The following is a 13027-nucleotide window of genomic DNA, read 5'->3' on the forward strand; positions in this document are numbered from 1 at the left end:
AGGGAAATGTATAGCAAAATATTATAAGTTATTAAAAGATAGAGACCTTTGAAATGAAACCATTAAACATGGTATGATAAGATGGGCACAGGATACCAAAAAGGCCATTACTATAGAAGAATTGGGAAAATCGTGGAAAGGAACTAACAAATTTACGCTGTGTCAAAACTAAGAAGAACTAGAAGGACAACGATGATATCTATGGTCTTATGTAAATAGATGTCTCTGTGTTAAAGTGTTGGTGTGTAGACCTAATATGTAGTGGAGTTATATGTTTGTTTGTTTTTTTGTTGTTGTTGTTATTTTATTTTTTATTTCCTATAGATTGCTATATGGTTTCTAACTCTTCTTTTCTCTTTATGTTGTTATACTTTATTCTAAATAAAATTTATAAAAATAAAAAAAGGACACGTTGGATGAGGAGGAAACAGTGCGCCCTCCTGATACGTGAATTTGAGCATGGCAAACCTGGCCGTTCTTCCCAATGATGGTGCCCATGCACCCACACCACCATTGGAAACAAAAGTCCCTCTCCTCCCTTCCCTCCCTGCCTACTTACCTTTCGCCGTGGGAAAGGCCGAGTGCTGTTGCTGGAAGCCTTGAAGCCCCTTCTGCGCTCCCTCCTCACCACTGCCGCAGCGGGAAAAGCAGTGGCAGTGCTGGAGGCCAAGCCTCAGCCTCCTTGCCGCCCTCGCAGAAGGGCTGGATGGTGGTGTTAGATGCCTCTTGCCCCCCAATACCACCGCCACTAGGCCTTTCCCATGGCGGTGGCGTGAGGAGGGCGAGCAGAAGTGCCAGAGGTCTTCAAGGCATCCAGCACTGTCACCCAGCCTTCTCGCCACCTCTGCCGCCACAGAAGGACCGGGTGCCAGTCTTAGAGGCCAAGAGGTGGCGGTGAGGAGGCCGGGTGGCAGTGCTGGGGGCCTTCAAGGCTTGCCCTCCTCACGGGAAAGGTGGTGGCGGGAGCCAAAAGTCCCATTAAATACAATGACATAGCAAAATGGTGTCCCTTATAAAAAATGGAAAATCAAGGTTTGACATTTGAAAATTATACTTATATTTTGATTATTTTCAAGCCGTGGATGCTTGAATCCATGTATAAAAAATCCATGTATAAGAAGAGCCAACTGTAAAAGATATTAAGGTAAAGCAATAAATTCATAAGAGAGATGGAAAAGTGATCCCAGGTCGAAGGAACTCAAACCTTTTTGTTATGTGTATTTTACCAAAAAAAAAAAAAAAAAAGGGGGGGGGACATGTAAGTTTTCTGTCTCGTTGGACATGTCTGATGTTGGATGTTGGTATGTGGTTATTTATGTTGGATTGAATGTCAATAAAAATACAATTTAAAAAAAATATTTGCAGGAAAGAAGAGTCTCATATTCTAAACAGAGGTAAATCAGAATGGGGAGATTGGCAGGGAATATTAAAGAAACAAAGATAAAAGTAAATAAAAATTTGGATCATAACCAAGTCTATTTGGACTTATTGAGAAAAGAAAGTGATTATAGATGGAGATTAGATGAATCGTTATTAAAAGAAAAAAGGACAGAAAAAGAAATTAGGGAACAAATAAAATTTTACTTTAAGGAAAAATCTGGAAAAAGACACTAATATGAAAATTGTTTGGGATGCAGCTAAGGCAGTAATAAGGGGCCATTTGATAAAGAAAAAAGCGGGGGGAAAAGGAAAAGGAACAAAATGGGATAAAAACAATTTCGGAAAAAATACAAAGAAAGCAAAAAGAAAAAGTAGAAGGCCCAAAGAATAATGAAATAGATAGAGAGATAAGAGTTTTGAACAATCAACTCAATATAAAAATGACAGATGAAATTGTTTAAAAAAATGAAATTTACAAAACAAAGACAGTTCGAATATGGAACTAAGGCAGGGAAATTTTTAGCATATAAAGTTTAAAAAATGAGAGAAGAAAGACAAATCATGGCATTAAGAGAAAATCAAAAGGTAATAACGGAACAATTCAAAATCAGGGAAATATTTCATAGATACTACCAAAATTTATATAGGAAAGAAGATAGGAGCAAAAGAAAACAGGAAAACTTAGAAGAATATATAGGGAAAATAGAAAGAATCGACATGGAAAAAGAAATCAAAGAGAAATTGAATCGAACAATCATGAAGGATGAAATAAGAGAAGCAATCAGGAAAGGGAGGAAAGGTAAAGCTCCTGGTCCGGATGGATATACATTATATTTCTACAAAATCTTTCAAAGTGAATTATTAGAACCCCTTGAAAAAGTGTTTAATAAAATATTAACAGAAGGTATTCCCAACTCATGGAAAGAGGCAAATATAACTTTTAAATACCTAAGGAAGGAAAAGAATTGGATTGCCCACAAAATTATAGGCCTATTTCGCTACTGAACACGGATTATAAAATATTTACGACCATTCTAGCAGAAAGAATTAAAATAATCTTAAAAGATTGGATAAAAGAAGACCAGTGTGGTATTTTACCAGGTAGACAAATTAAACAAAATACAAGCATCATAATTGATCTAATTGAATATTATGACAAAAACCCAAGCAAAGAAGTAGCACTGTTATTCCTAGACGCAGAGAAAGATTTTGATAATTTGGATTGGGATTTTATGTTAAAAGTATTAAAAAAAAGTAGACTTAGGAAACAACATCACAAAATGGATAGAAGAATTATATAAGGCTCAATTGGCCCGAATTATAGTTAATGGAATTAGAACAAAATAATGTATAATAAATAAAGGAACAAGACAGGGATGCCCAGTATCACCTTTACTATTCATAACATGTTTGGAGATACTCTGTAATAAAATTAGAGAAGAAAAATCAATACGAGGAACGAAATTAAAGGTAGGGAGATAAAAATAAGGGCGTACGCAGATGATGTGGTACTGGTGGTAGAGGACCCTATAGAAAATATACCTAAAGTTTTTAAAATATTAAATGAATTTGGAGATTGGGCGGGATTAAAAATAAATAAAGAAAAATCGGCTAGAATTACATGCAATGTGACAAAAAAGAAACAAGAAACACTTCAGGGGAAAATAGGAATTAGGATACAAAAAAAGTGAAATATTACTAAGAAAAATAGTGATTTATTTGATAGCAATTATAAAAAGGGTTGGCAGGAAATAAAGAAAAATTTGGAAAAATGGGACAAATTGCAACTATCATTATTAGGGAAAATAGCATTAATTAAGATGTCCATCCTACCCAAAATCTTATTCTTATTTCAAAATTTGCCAATAATTTACAATGATGGAATCTTTACAACATGGGAAAGGGATTTAAAGAGATTCATGTGGGCCAGAAGGAAGGCAAGGATTAAGTGGACAACATTAATGGATGACAAAGAAAGAGGGGGATTAGGAATGCCGAATTTGAAATTATATTTTCATGCATGTTGTCTGGAATGGATTATCAATTGGATTGATTTAAAAGATGAACAATTATTAAATTTAAAGGGATTCATTTTAAGATATGGGTGGCATGCATATATGTGGTGGGGTAAGGTAGAATTAAATAAAGAGTTTAAAGAACATATACTAAGGAAAACGTTATGGAAAGTATGGATGAAATATAAGGAAAAAATATATAGAGCATTGCCAGATTGGACCTCCCCACACGAAGCAATATTAAAGAAAGGCAGAATAGAAGGGAAAGATTGGTTGAGGTATAAAGATCTTTTAAAGATATTGGAAGGGAAATTAATAATGAAATCAAGAGAGGAAATGATTAGAGAAGGATATAATATAAATTGGTATTTATACTATCAATTAACAGAAAGATATAAAGCAGATGTAAAGCAATTCGGATTAATACAAAAGAAGACGGAAATGGATTTGATATTATTAGATAAAGGGAGGAAGAAAATAGAAAAAATTTATAAATTAATACTAAAACTGGAACTAGAACAAGAACAAATAAAACATTGTATGATAAAATGAGCACAAAATATAGGGAAAAGTATACAATTTGATGCATGGAAAAGAGCCTGGGGACAAGATTTAAAATTTACATTATGCTCAGGTATAAAAGAAACCTTTTTTAAAATGATGTATAGGTGGTATATAACTCCAAATAGATTGGCAAAGATATACAAATATGATAAAGGAAATCGCTGGGGGTGCGATCAAAGTGTGGGAAGTCTCTTTCATATGTGGTGGACATGTCCTATGATAAAGAAATTCTGGATTGAAGTACATAAGAGAATTAGGACAATAATACAAATGAACTTCTCCCTTATACCGGAAATGTGTTTATTAAACATAGTAGAAAATAAGACTCAAAGACAAAAGTTAAAACCACTTTTATATTTAATAACCGCCGCCAGAATTACAATAGCTAAATATTGGAGAAACAGGGAAGTACCTAAAATTGAAAATTGGTTGGAAAAATGTTGAGAAGTAACAGAGATGGATACAATGACTATGAAACTAAAAGAAGAAATATCGGAAGAGGAAAATCAAATATGGGTAAGAGTAAGAGAACTATATGAGACGGAAAAGACAAAATAAGAAAAGAATAGAGAAGGAGGAAGGCTATACCGATTCTGTGTTGTAAGCTGGTAGAGATATGGAAAGGTGTACATTCTTAGTATATAAGCCAAAGAGGAATGGAGGAAGGTGAGATAAAGGTGAAGGGACACATAGTTTTTGAGGAATGTGGGTCGCATAGCTAAAATAGGAGCACTCAAAAATAGATAGAAGAAAGGAAAGGGGGGTGGGGGGTTAATAGAAAGGAATATGGAATGAATAAAGTATAGAGAATTATACCCCTTTTTTATTCTGTAAATATTCAATAAGGATTATTTTAAAAAAGAATGGGGAGATTATAAAATAAAGAAAGAATTCAGATTGATTCTGTGCTTGGCTCCTAATTAGTTCTCCTTTTTCCTGAAGCAGGTAATCAGCATCAGAGAGAGAACTATGAGGAACCACCTGCGACATCAATGGAAATTATGGAGCCTTTCATGGAAAAAGAGGAGTTTGGAAATGAAAAGGACCTGAAAAGAAAAAGGGGGAAACAAAGGCAAAACGAGAAGAACAACTCCTCTGCCTCTCAGGGTGCCGAATTTCCTGAACAACTGACTTTATACTCAGACCAAGATGAATGTCTTGCCTGTGGGAGAATGTGCAAATGCAAATCACAATTAAACACACAATTCAGCGTTCCCATGGGAGAGAGACCATACAAATGCATGGAATGTGGGAAGAGCTTCAATCAGAGTGAAAACCTACATTCACATCAAAGGACCCACACAGGGGAGAAACCATATAAATGCATGGAATGTGGGAAGAGCTTCAGTGACAGTGGAACTCTACGTTTACATCAAAGAATTCACACAGGGGAGAAACCATATAAATGTGTAGAGTGTGGGAAGAGTTTTATTGAAAGTGGAAAATTATGTTTACATCAAAGAACCCACACAGGGGAGAAACCATATAAATGCATGGAATGTGGGAAGAGCTTCAGGCAGACAGGACATCTACATCTACATCAAAGAATTCACACAGGGGAGAAACCATATAAATGTGTAGAGTGTGGGAAGAGTTTTATTGAAAGTGGAAAATTACGTTTACATCAAAGAACCCACACAGGGGAGAAACCCTATAAATGCATGGAATGTGGGAAGAGCTTCAGTCAGAGAGGACATCTACATCTACATCAAAGAACCCACACAGGGGAGAAACCCTATAAATGCATGGAATGTGGGAAGAGCTTCAGCGACAGTAGAACTCTACATCTACATCAAAGAACCCACACAGGGGAGAAACCATATAAATGTGTAGAATGTGGGAAGAGTTTCATTGAAAGTGGAAAATTACGTTTACATCAAAGAGCCCACACAGGGGAGAAACCATATAAATGCATGGAGTGTGGGAAGAGCTTCAGCGAGAGTGGAAATCTACATAAACATCAAAGAACCCACACAGGGGAGAAACCCTATAAATGTATGGAATGCGGGAAGAGCTTCAGCGAGAGTGGAAATCTACATAAACATCAAAGAACGCACACAGGGGAGAAACCCTATAAATGCATGGAATGTGGGAAGAGCTTCAGTGACAGTGGAACTCTGTGTTTACATCAAAGAACTCACACAGGGGAGAAACCCTATAAATGCATGGAATGTGGGAAGAGCTTCAGTCACAGTGGAACTCTCAGTTCCCATCAGAGGACCCACACAGGGGAGAAACCATATAAATGTATGGAATGCGGGAAGAGCTTCAGTCAGAATGGAGATCTACATAAACATCAAAAAACCCACACAGGGGAGAAACCATATAAATGTGTAGAATGTGGGAAGAGTTTCATTGAAAGTGGAAAATTACATTTACATCAAAGATCCCACACAGGGGAGAAACCATTTAAATGCATGGAATGTGGGAAGAGCTTCAGTGACCGTGGAAATCTTCGTAAACATCAAAGATCCCACACAGGGGAGAAACCATATAAATGCATGGAATGTGGGAAGAGCTTCAGTCACAGTGGAACTCTCAGTTCCCATCAGAGGACCCACACAGGGGAGAAACCATATAAATGCATGGAGTGTGGGAAGAGCTTCAGTGACAGTGGAACTCTGTGTTTACATCAAAGAACTCACACAGGGGAGAAACCCTATAAATGCATGGAATGTGGGAAGAGCTTCAGTCACAGTGGAACTCTCAGTTCCCATCAGAGGACCCACACAGGGGAGAAACCATATAAATGTATGGAATGCGGGAAGAGCTTCAGTCAGAATGGAGATCTACATAAACATCAAAAAACCCACACAGGGGAGAAACCATATAAATGTGTAGAATGTGGGAAGAGTTTCATTGAAAGTGGAAAATTACATTTACATCAAAGATCCCACACAGGGGAGAAACCATTTAAATGCATGGAATGTGGGAAGAGCTTCAGTGACCGTGGAAATCTTCGTAAACATCAAAGAACCCACACAGGGGAGAAACCATATAAATGCATGGAATGTGGGAAGAGCTTCAGTCACAGTGGAACTCTCAGTTCCCATCAGAGGACCCACACAGGAGAGAAACTATATAAATGCATGGAATGTGGGAAGAGCTTCAGTCAGAGAGGACATCTACATCTACATCAAAGATCCCGCACAGGGGAGAAACCATATTAATGTGTAGAATGTGGGAAGAGTTTCATTGAAAGTGGAAAATTATGTTTACATCAAAGAGCCCACACAGGGGATAAACCATATAAATGCATGGAGTGTGGGAAGAGCTTCAGCGAGAGTGGAAATCTACATAAACATCAAAGAACCCACACAGGGGAGAAACCATATAAATGTATGGAATGCGGGAAGAGCTTCAGCGAGAGTGGAAATCTACATAAACATCAAAGAACCCACACAGGGGAGAAACCATATAAATGCATGGAGTGTGGGAAGAGCTTCAGCGAGAGTGGAATTCTACATAAACATCAAAGAACCCACACAGGGGAGAAACCCTATAAATGCATGGAATGTGGGAAGAGCTTCAGTGACAGTGGAACTCTGTGTTTACATCAAAGAATTCAAACAGGGGAGAAACCATATAAATGCATGGAATGTGAGAAGAGCTTCAGTGACAGTGGAAGTCTACGTTCACATCAAAGATCCCACACAGGGGAGAAACCATATAAATGCATGGAATGTGGGAAGAGCTTCAGTCACAGTGGAACTCTCAGTTCCCATCAGAGGACCCACACAGGGGAGAAACCATATAAATGCATGGAATGTGGGAAGAGCTTCAGTCACAGTGGAACTCTCAGTTCCCATCAGAGGACCCACACAGGGGAGAAACCATATAAATGCATGGAATGTGGGAAGAGCTTCAGTCACAGTGGAACTCTCAGTTCCCATCAGAGGACCCACACAGGGGAGAAACCATATAAATGCATGGAATGTGGGAAGAGCTTCAGTCACAGTGGAACTCTCAGTTCCCATCAGAGGACCCACACAGGGGAGAAACCATATAAATGCATGGAATGTGGGAAGAGCTTCAGTCACAGTGGAACTCTCAGTTCCCATCAGAGGACCCACACAGGGGAGAAACCATATAAATGCATGGAATGTGGGAAGAGCTTCAGTCACAGTGGAACTCTCAGTTCCCATCAGAGGACCCACACAGGGGAGAAACCATATAAATGCATGGAATGTGGGAAGAGCTTCAGTCACAGTGGAACTCTCAGTTCCCATCAGAGGACCCACACAGGGGAGAAACCATATAAATGCATGGAGTGTGGGAAGAGCTTCAGCGAGAGTGGAAATCTACATAAACATCAAAGATCCCACACAGGGGAGAAACCATATAAATGCATGGAATGTGGGAAGAGCTTCAGTCACAGTGGAACTCTCAGTTCCCATCAGAGGACCCACACAGGAGAGAAACTCTATAAATGTATGGAATGTGGGAAGAGCTTCAGTGACCGTGGAAATCTTCGTAAACATCAAAGAACCCACACGGGAGAAACCATATAAATGCATCGAATATGGAAAGAGTTTCAGTAACAGTGAAGATTTATGTTCACATGAAAGAACCCACACAGAGGAGAAACCGTATAAATGCATGTAATGTGGGAAGATAGGCTGCGTTCACATCAAAGAAGCCACATGGGGAAAACCTTATAAATGTATGAAATGCCAAAAGAGCTTTTCTGGGAAAAGATTAGAACGTGAAGGGTTTAAACTATAATGGCTGACATATTATCAGATAAGGGGAAGAGAGAGGATATGAAGAGCTGACAGTACCGGTGTGTGTGTGTGTGTCATAATTTTAAAGTTTTTATGCACAGATGGTAGTCATTTGATAGGTAAAATGTATAAATTGCTACTTATGTTTGACAATGAAGAAGAGCAGGTATCGTTAATTGGACTAAATTAATTGGGACTTAATATTTGAATTGATCAAAGGAGAAAGGTACAAGGAAAACCTGTACAGAATTATGTTTACACGGGCAAATTTCTTGTGCATAAATTCGATCGATCGATCGATCGATAGATAGATAGATAGATAGATAGATAGATAGATAGATGGGTAATAAGTTTATTTTTGTATAGCATATACCATTACCAAAAAAAGTAGTTCTTATAAAAACATGTAAATATAAGCAACACTACATTGTATAATGTACATTGCATTGCAGGGTTAAAATTGTCTTTTGAAAACAACAACAGCAACATGTAAGATGGGTCTAAAGAGGCATAAGGGGCCAGATACAATAAAGCTCTATAACATTGGTTTACAGAACTGAGGATATTCAAGAATAGTTGGGCTTCAAAACTATCCTGTGACGCAACCATCGTCTTTATAGAACTTCCTCCTTAACACTGAAGCTTTAAAGGCATAACAAGGCTACTTTTTCAGAAATGCTTGTTTTAGTATCCCCTAATAAGAGAGTGATCAGATATGAGTCAGAGTTGTTTGATACCAACCCTAAGTCTTTGTATAAAGCATTTCTTATATCTTTATAAATTGGGCACTCTAATAAGTAATGACTTAGATCTTCAACTGAGTTGGAGCCACATGGACAAACTCTTTCTTCCCAGATGGTCCTTTGATAATGCCCTTGCACCACAGCTGTGGTCATTGATTGACAATGTAAGGCTGTGAAGGCATATCTCTGTTTGAAATTAGTTATATTATTTAGATATTGTGGATAACGTATTTGGGAAGGGAGTTTGGTATACCAAGGAGCACATTTTGATAGGCCAACAGAAGTGCAATCTAACTGAAAGTCGTGTTTCAAAATATGGGACTTCATATATTTTACAGCTTTATCATAATTTAAAGAGCACAAAGAGACCTTTGAGAACCCATACAAATCAATAAGTTGCAGGATTTCTTGATTCCAAGATCTAAGTGTTTTGTTTTCAAACTTCAACGTTTCTTTGAAAGCAATCAATACAAGGGCTAGTCCTATCCCATTAGTAAGTTTGAGCCAGTATTTAATGGCTTGAACCTGAGTTATAGCCTTAACAGTAACCTTAACCACCTTCCAACCGAAGGATAGCGGTCTTGGTTCCTTTGGGAAGACATAAAATTGCTTGCAAGTAATTATTTTGGACTGTTTCCAAGTTAGATTTTATGTTAGTCCCCCAAATTTCAGCCCCATAACGCAACTGAGCTATAACTTTAGCCTCAAAGATTTTAATGGCCGGAGGGAACTGTTTGCCACTTCTGCTCCAGTATAATCTTAATAGAGAGTTGGCTGTATTAATAGCAACTGTTTTTGTATTTTCAAAATGACAACTCCAAGATCCAGTTGAGGAAAAATTTTGTCCTAAATATCTGAAGGACTTCACTTGTTCTATAAGTTGCCCATCAATTCGCCATGTATGTTTTATATGCCTATTAGCAAAAACTAGTATTGTTGTTTTTTGTGATTGATTTTCAGCTTGTCTTGTGTAGCTAATTGACTGAAAGCCTTCAATAATCTCCTTAAACCTTGCTGTGTTTGTGACAATAAAATAGTATCATCTGCATACATGAGAACTGATATTTTCAAGGGTCCCAATTTAGGGGGTAGATCGTTGTCGGGATTACAATGAAATAGATAAAATCATGATGGAAAAAAAAGGTAAACACATTTCCAAGAATTATAAACTATTAAAAGAAAGAGATCTAGAAGATGAAATTATTAAACACAGCATGGTAAGATGTGGATGTGATATAAATAAAACTATAACTATAGGGGAATGGGGAAAATCATGGAAAGGAACAAATAAATTCACTCTGTGCCAAAACTATAAAGGAAATTATATCAAAATGTTATACAGGTGGTATCTAACCCCCCAAAAACCCACCAGATATACAAAACTGGCAATACTAAGTGCTGGAAATGAGGGGAACCCGAGGGAAGCTTCTTTCATATTGGTGGACATGCATTAAAGCTAAAGGAATCTGGCAAAGGATTCATGGAACCATCGAAAACATTCTGGATATAAATATTCCCTTTGAACCAAATTGATTTTTACTAAACATGACACACAACATAAAGTCAGTAAAATACAATAGGATTGTTTTATATATGGTCTCATGTGCAAGGATCTTATTTGCTCATGTTTGGAAATCTGCAATTAATCCTTCTATTGAAGATTGGTTGATTAAGAAATATGAAGCTAGAAATATGGATATAGTTTCTGCCTTACTAAGAGGGAAATCAAAAGGATATTTAGAAATGGAATGGAGTTGTCTTAAAACATTTGAAGAAAAGGGTGATAACATTCCATTAAATCAATAGTTAATATTTGGTCGATATTTGGTAATTTAAATACTATCATGGGAATATCTCAGTGTAATAAAAAAACTTGAAAATAAAAAAAAGGAAGACCCACATCGTTGTTGTGGGGAGCGCCACACACTGAGTTGTATAGCCACATTCTGTGCTGCTCCTGGCCTTGCTGCAGGTGAGTGATTGACAGTTCGAGGGTGGCGACACGCTCCAACGCTGCAATGGTCAAAGGAAGTGTTTAGACTTTGCTTGTTGTTTCTTGCTCCCTTCACCTTTAAATGTAGGGGCCATTCAAACTACATTTTACCCTGGTTCCCAAACTGGTTTAAAAGTTGGAAGTTTACACCTGTGCCGAATTTAACACAACTCGGTCAGGGTCTTGCACAAGAGATCCAGGGCGAATCCCCCTTAGTGCGGTATTTCTGAAAGCGGACTATTGACCCTTTCTTTTTGAAAACAACCGTCCCTTCCCTGCTGCTGGTAAATATGAACTCAGCCCCGGTCATGATCGGGTCAAGTTCAGGGGGTAGATTGCCCCGATTGAGGTCAAGGGTAGTAGGAACTTGTTTCTGGGGAGATTCGTTATGGGGGCACCCGGATCTGCCCAGTTCTATCCAGGGCAAATGAGGGAGTGGGAATGGGGCCTTTGTGAAGGTGGGGGGACTGGCCTTCCTGGTGCTGGCCCTCCAGGTGAGCAATGCATCAGGCAAGGTGTCCCTCTCCTCATCGCCTGCAGCCTCTGGTTCCACTGGAGGCAGGGACTCTTCTCCAGCATCAATGAACCAGAACAATGTGCAACAACAGATGGATGTGTGCATGCGTGTTTGTGCATATACATCTGTACATCTGTGTATATATATGTATATGTATGTGTAGGCATCTCTATCTAAGTGCACTCAGACTTATACCTTTATGAGCCATCCCTGGCTCTGATTGGCTAGAATTGCAGTCCCTCCCACCATCCCTGGCCCTGATTGGCTGTAATCCCATTCCCTCCCTCCATCCCTGTCCCTGATTGTCTGGAATCTCAGTCCCTCCCACCATCCTGGGCCCTGATTGTCTGGAATCTCAGTCCCTCCCACCATCCTGGGCCCTGATTGGCTGGAATCTCAGTCCCTCCCACCATCCTGGGCCCTGATTGGCTGGAATCTCAGTCCCTCCCACCATCCTGGGCCCTGATTGGCTGGAATCTCAGTCCCTCCCACCACCCCTGTCCCTGATTGTCTGCAATCTCAGTCCCTCCCACGACCCCTAGCCCTGATTGGCTGGAATCCCAGTCCCTCCCACCATCCTGGGCCCTGATTGGCTGAAATCCCAGTCCCTCCCACCGTCCTGGGCCCTGATTGGCTGGAATCCCAGTCCCTCCCACCATCCCTGGCCCTGATTGGCTGGAATCCCAGTCCCTCCCACCATCCCTGGCCCTGATTGGCTGGAATCCCAGTCCCTCCCACCATCCCAGGCCCTGATTGGCTGGAATCCCAGTCCCTCCCACCATCCCTGGCTCTGATTGGCTGGAATCCCAGTCCCTCCCACCATCCTTGGCCCTGATTGGCTGGAATCCCAGTCTCTCCCACCATCCCTGGCCCTGATTGGCTGGAATCCCAGTCCCTCCCACCATCCCTGGCTCTGATTGGCTGGAATCCCAGTCCCTCCCACCATCCCTGGCTCTGATTGGCTGGAATCCCAGTCCCTCCCACCCTCCTTGGCCCTGATTGGCTGGAGTCTCAGTCCCAGCCTCCTTGTGTTCTGGCAGCCATTTTGTGCTTCTTGTGACTGTGGGGAATAATGTTCCGGAACCTTCTCT

General features: G+C 39.6%; 1 pseudogene across 1 annotated transcript; it reads left to right on the plus strand.

Annotated features, from left to right (window-relative positions):
* The first annotated feature begins 1261 nt into the window (after positions 1 to 1261).
* LOC149284976 (uncharacterized) lies at positions 1262 to 8052 on the plus strand (annotated as a pseudogene). Its single transcript, XR_016277805.1, has 2 exons — positions 1262 to 2179; positions 4902 to 8052. The product of XR_016277805.1 is annotated as an uncharacterized LOC149284976 (transcript).
* The last annotated feature ends 4975 nt before the right edge of the window (positions 8053 to 13027 follow it).

The sequence above is a fragment of the Sceloporus occidentalis genome, unplaced genomic scaffold (genome assembly GCF_023333645.1).
Source record: "Sceloporus occidentalis isolate IW3139 unplaced genomic scaffold, rSceOcc1.0.p SCAF_86, whole genome shotgun sequence".
NCBI lineage: Eukaryota > Metazoa > Chordata > Lepidosauria > Squamata > Phrynosomatidae > Sceloporus > Sceloporus occidentalis.